We start from the raw sequence: 5,563 nt of genomic DNA, 5'->3' as shown, positions 1-5,563 counted from the left end.
CGCTAGCGCGGGCTGATTACGTCAAGCGTGCGCGACGGCCTCCCCTAGCCCGCCTCCAAACCTCATTCCGTACTGCGTGGGGTCGTAAAGCCCGTCGGCGGCAGGAAAGGTAGAGTGAGGTCCGGCTCTGCCCTGCCCATCGCGAAGATCAACAGGCACGCACTCTCATCTCACCACCTGGAGGGGTTTTCCTGGAGAAGTGTTCTGTGTGTGAAGCCTGCTTGTAAACTTAGTTTCTGAACACCAGGTCGATATAGCCCGTGCCTGCAAAGAACCGTTTCATTTACTCGTTCATATTTATTGATTTCTTCAGTTAATGTGCTAGTCGTTGTCCTGACTACTGAGGTTGGGGCCATTAGAAGAGCAAGACACTGTTCATTGCTCTTACAGGCAGAGTTTCTTATAAGTATGTGGGCCTTCCAAACCACTCTACTTACTTTTTGTTCCTATTGAAAGGTGCATATTCAACAGGCTTTCTTGTAGTGCTCCTGTTGCAGGCCTCCAAATCTAGAAAGAAAAATAAGACACAAGGTATGAAGAATTCAGTGAAAGAGAGACCTGATTATCAGAATGAGATATAGTATATTAAAATACAGGGAAAGTTGGCCAAAATTTTTTTTTTAAAGCAGACTGGGCTTCGTTATGTTGCCCAGGCCTGATCTCGAACTCCTGAGCTCAAGCTATACTCCTGCCTCAGCCTGTGGAGTAGCCCAGATTACAGGTACAAGCCACCGCACCCGGCTTTGGCCAAATTCTTAACATTACATTGTCACTGGCTGGTCCGATGGTAGTGGTTCAGCAGAACTTACTGACATTAGTGTCATTAAAGTTGGTACACAACCTCCCACTGCTAAATTTGACTGGCTACAAAATAATGATAATGAATTGTCACTATTGTGAAAATTATATATTTTAACTAGTAAAATATATTAATACCAAAAGTATTGTCCTTATCAATTTCTTCATACAGTGTTATAACACTGATGTCATAACAAGTGATAGGGACATTTTGGTAAATTGTCATTGTGCACTTGGTTTGGACAGGAAAGTCACATTCCTTGCTTCTGAACAAAATCATTAGGAGCCAAAAGAGTGTTTTTCCTTTGTTGCCCTAGGATAGATTACCTAATCCAGTGACCCAAAAATGTGGAGTGGATTATAGTAGAAAGTCAGGAATAAAGAACCTCTTATTTATTGTATTGCAAGCATCTCTCAGAGTTCCATTCTTGTAGCTCTCATGAGAAAGTAATGCTGATATGAAGTAATAGCCTGGAAATTCATACACATATAAAGGAAATTGCATTAATAGTAAGGGAAAATATCTTCTTCCTCCAATTAAGTATACCTTCCTATTTTCTCCATACCTGTTCCCCAACTATTTAAAAACCCACTCTTTCAGCTAGATAGGTAAGCAATCCCTTCAGAGTCAACGTCATAATATTCCCCACACCCCTAAAGTGGTAATTCATCTCCTCTTTGGGTAGCTAGAAGCCAACTTGAACATTATAAATCCCTTGTGTTGGGGTTGCACCTTTGACAGCGTTGTGCTTGTGGTGAACAAATGTAGGAATGCTGTGCGTTTTACTGACCTAGTTATATTTTAGTCTCACGTTCTGAGATTTGTTATGTGTGAAGCGACAAAATATTAAAAGGAAAAGTAATTAACCTAATGATGAACTGCGTGATTAACTCTTTTTTCATTATGTGTGTATAATTTTATATATTTTTTTCTTTACATAACTTTATCTTCCCTTAGGTTCTTTTGCTTAAATTACCATAGTTAAGATTAGAGTTACTGATAAGGCCTTAACTATCCTATTCCACCCTGCAGAGTAGGACAAATGGAAAACGTTAGTTTCCTTTTCAGGGTGTCCCCTTTCTGGCCAACTATGGAAGTGACTTCATAACAACCTGGATGCTTGAGGAAGGGTTTTCCAAACATGTCTTCTTAATACTACTATTCTAAGAGGCAAAGGCAGAGAAATAACCAGATTCTATCACCAGCAGAGGACGATTGGGGTAGCGCACATACCATGACTACTTTCTCTATAGTTTTGGTCTAAATTGTGGTTAACATTTTTTGTTTGCCCAACAAATGAACTCCCCTTCTTTGTTGAGAGGAAAATCCATCACTGGATGAGTCTTGAGTGAAAGGCAGGGCCCCAACCTTGCACTGTAGAAGCTTGAAATGTCAGCTATCCCTCCTTGTCGTTCTGTGGTGTGGGTGCATCACCTCAGTTTCAACAAAGATACTCCTGTCTGGGACTGAGAATTGGGAGCAAATGTGTAAAGAAGCAGGGCCTGTCTCGAATTCATCCCACCAGTGGCAGAGGCATCCTGAATCTGGTGTCAGCAGCAGAGCAGCCATTCTGGAATTAGAGGCAGGGGCACCTTCTCCAGCCCCTTGCTGCTGGTTCCAGCCTGCTAGCTTCCCCCACCTATGCTTGGCACTTTTGTTCCTTCAGCCTTCCCTAAAATTCTGTCAGGCTATCCAAAAGGCTTCCAATAAATTCCTTTTCAGCCTCAGTTTGCCAGAATATGTTTCTATTTGATTAATGACCAAGAATGTTGGCTGGTGTTAAGTGTTTCACACTGCTTTCTCTGTGTTCTTTTTATCCATAGTCTTGGCAACTATTATGTTACTATCTATTTTATTTTATTTTATGAGAAAGTCAAGTGACCATCCTACCTCGGCCTCCCAGAGTGTTAGGATTACAGGTGTAAGCCACAGTGCCTGACCAGGGTTTGGGATTTTTATTGGGGTTATAAAAAGTAAAGAAAAAAAGTAGTTATCGCTGCAAAATGATAACAGAAGGCGGCTGTGTTTGTCTCTCTTCTCTGCTAGGCTAGCTTTATCAGTCTTCTCAGAATGTGTTCTGGAGGATATGGGGAAGGGTCACTCCCCTGCTATCTGTGGGAACTCTTAAAGTGTTATAAAACAAACTGTTAAAGACGACAAGCCAAGCCACAGGTGGTTAAGCAAACAAAGGGGCAGTTGTGTGCTACAATTCCCCCGCTTTTTTTCTCTATTAGATAGTTTATTAGCAATGCCGTCCTCTCACTGCACACCTTCAAAAGGCCCAGCAACATCCTGTGCCAAGGGATTGGGAGCCTCCTTTGGAGCTGGCCCTCCATTACCATTCCAGGGCAGCTCCTCATGTGCTCAGGCAGATAGTGAGGACATACATACCTTCAGGTAACCCGGCAACACCTTGAGCTGAGCATTTGGGGGCCTCCCCCAAAGTATGGCCCCCCATGGCCACTCCAGAGGCAGTTTCACAGGCACTGAGGCAGATAGTAAAGACACACACACCTTCAAGAGGCCCAGCTACACTCTGTTCCAGGTGTATTGGGGCCTCCTGCAGAATCTGGTCACCCATGGCCACCACAGGAGCAGTTTTACCGGTGCTAAGGCAGATAGGGAGGACCTGCACATCTTCAAAAGGCCCATAAACACCCTGTGCCCATATCTTTTGGTCTATACCTCGGATATTGGCTCCCCAAGACACCCCAGGGGCAGCTTAACAGGCATTAAGGCAGGCAGTGAGGATGCGTGCACGTTCAAAAGTCCTAGCAACACCCTGTGCTGGGAGATTGGGTTCATCTCAAGGAGCCTGGCCCCAAATGTCTACTCAAGGGGCAGCTCCACAGGTGCTCAAGCAGATAGTGAGGACCTGCACAACTTCCAGAGTCCCAGTAATACCCTGGGCCAGAGCATGGGGGCCTCCCCTGGGAGCATATAGCCCTGTGGCCACTTTCACAGGCACTGTGGCAGATCATGAGGATGTGAACAACTTCAAGAGGCCCAGCAACACCCTGTGACAGGACCTTGGGAGCCTCCTGTGGAGTCTGGCCCACCATGGCAACCCCAGGGGAAGCTTAACAGGTGGTGAGGCACCTAGTGAGGGCGTGCACACCTTTGAATGGACCAGCAATCCCCTGCACTGAAAACTTAAGTGACTCTCACTGAGACTGGGCACTCATGGTCACCCCAGGGGCAGATTCATACAAATTGAGGCAGATGGTGAGGACATGCATAACTTCAAGAGTCCCAGCCCTGTGGAGCCTGGACCCCATGGCCACTTTCACAGGCGCTAAAGAAGATAATGAGCATATGCACAACTTCAAGAGGCCGAGCAACACACTATGCCAGGAGCTTTGGGGCCTTCCAGGAAGGCTTGCCCCCCATGGCCACCCCAGGGGCAGCTTCATAGGCACTGAGGCAGATAGTGAGGACATGCACACCTACAAGAGGCCCAGCAAAACTCTGTGATGGTAGTTTGTGGGCCTCCAGGTGTACAATGTGTACGTTCCAGCCACCCCACTCTCAGCTTACCTGATGCCTAGGACATTCTCGCTGGGCAAGAGCCACAGTGCCATGGCATTGCCACCCCTGGGGCCTCAGCCAAATCTCCCCCACCCCAGCACCCCAAGCCCAGTCATGTAGAAATACCGCATGGGGGCAGCCCTCAGCAGAGGCCTTTGGTGAGGAAAAGCAGCATTGGTCTCCATCATTGCCACCCATCCACAGGTGCAGTGCCCTCCCTGCAGTGGCCAGTGGCCGACATCCCCGATCTTGCTGCTGTGAGATCTGTGCATATCCTCCACTTGGTGGAGAAAACGCAGGCCAGTCTGCTGCACCCATGAGTGAGCAAGTCAGTTCTTTCCTGCTGGGGAAAGCAGGTGTGGCCCGACCAGATAGCACAAGTTCTGAAGATGTCTATGTGCTAGTGCACCCAGGTCCCCCTGCCTTGCTGGCCCCAGAGTGGGCAGGTGCTGATCCCCAGAGAGTCTACACCCCCACCAGTCCAGGGCCCCATCATTCTGACCTGTGTACCTCCTCACTCACACCCTTCCTGGGCACCATGGCCCTAGCCGAGGATGTGAGATCTAGCCATGCCCTGTCAAACACAGCCTCAAGCCTGGCCAGAACATTGTAAACCTTGCCAGAAAAATCTGTTGTCAGACCACGTGTCCCCATTTTGGATTATCAAAGTATGATTACCACAGACACAGTGGGATCTGAGGACATGACTCCAAGGCTCCTCAACATGGGCAAAGCAAACCCGACATCACTTGCCTTGAGAAATAATGCTGCCGTCAATGAGAGCCACTTCACTGCTGCCGTCAATGAGAGATACTTCACACCACCCATCACCAGGTCTGGATCTAGGCCCAGCCACACCTTCGACTCCAGCTCCTCCCTGCACTGCTGCCCCCAACTTCACTCAGAGTATCGCCGGCATGGACTTGGAAGACAGCGTAGGGAGGCCCATGCCTGTGCAGAACCCAGCATCTGCAACTCTGGTTCCCAGTGGCATGAAGAGTCCAGACCCTGGAAAGAATCCTGGCAGCGTCAACTACATGGCCCTGGACTTCTAGCCGAGCAAGCCATCTGCATCTGATGTCCCTCCCAGTGAGGAGGTGGCCTATGTTCACATGGATGAGGAGAAGGCCCAGGTCCTGCAGAAGACTGTGCTGGAGCGGATTCAACTGTAGCAGGTCTCAGAGCCCTCCAGGGAGGGGCTAGGATGCATCTCCAGAGCTGGCTCCCCTGTCCCCT

At 48.1% G+C, this 5,563-nt stretch overlaps 1 protein-coding gene across 1 annotated transcript in view; it reads left to right on the top strand.

Moving 5' to 3' along the window:
• The first annotated feature begins 148 nt into the window (after window positions 1–148).
• The window catches only part of ACSM3 (acyl-CoA synthetase medium chain family member 3), a 35,868-nt gene continuing 30,453 nt past the window's right edge, over window positions 149–5,563 (top strand). The window contains exon 1 of the mRNA XM_069486842.1: window positions 149–206. The gene's annotated coding sequence lies outside the window, so the exon portion shown is untranslated. The remainder of the gene's footprint in view (window positions 207–5,563) is intronic.

This window comes from Eulemur rufifrons, chromosome 14, assembly GCF_041146395.1.
Source record: "Eulemur rufifrons isolate Redbay chromosome 14, OSU_ERuf_1, whole genome shotgun sequence".
Lineage (NCBI taxonomy): Eukaryota > Metazoa > Chordata > Mammalia > Primates > Lemuridae > Eulemur > Eulemur rufifrons.
Note: the sequence above shows the minus strand (reverse complement) of the source record. Positions and strands in the feature narration are given on the sequence as shown.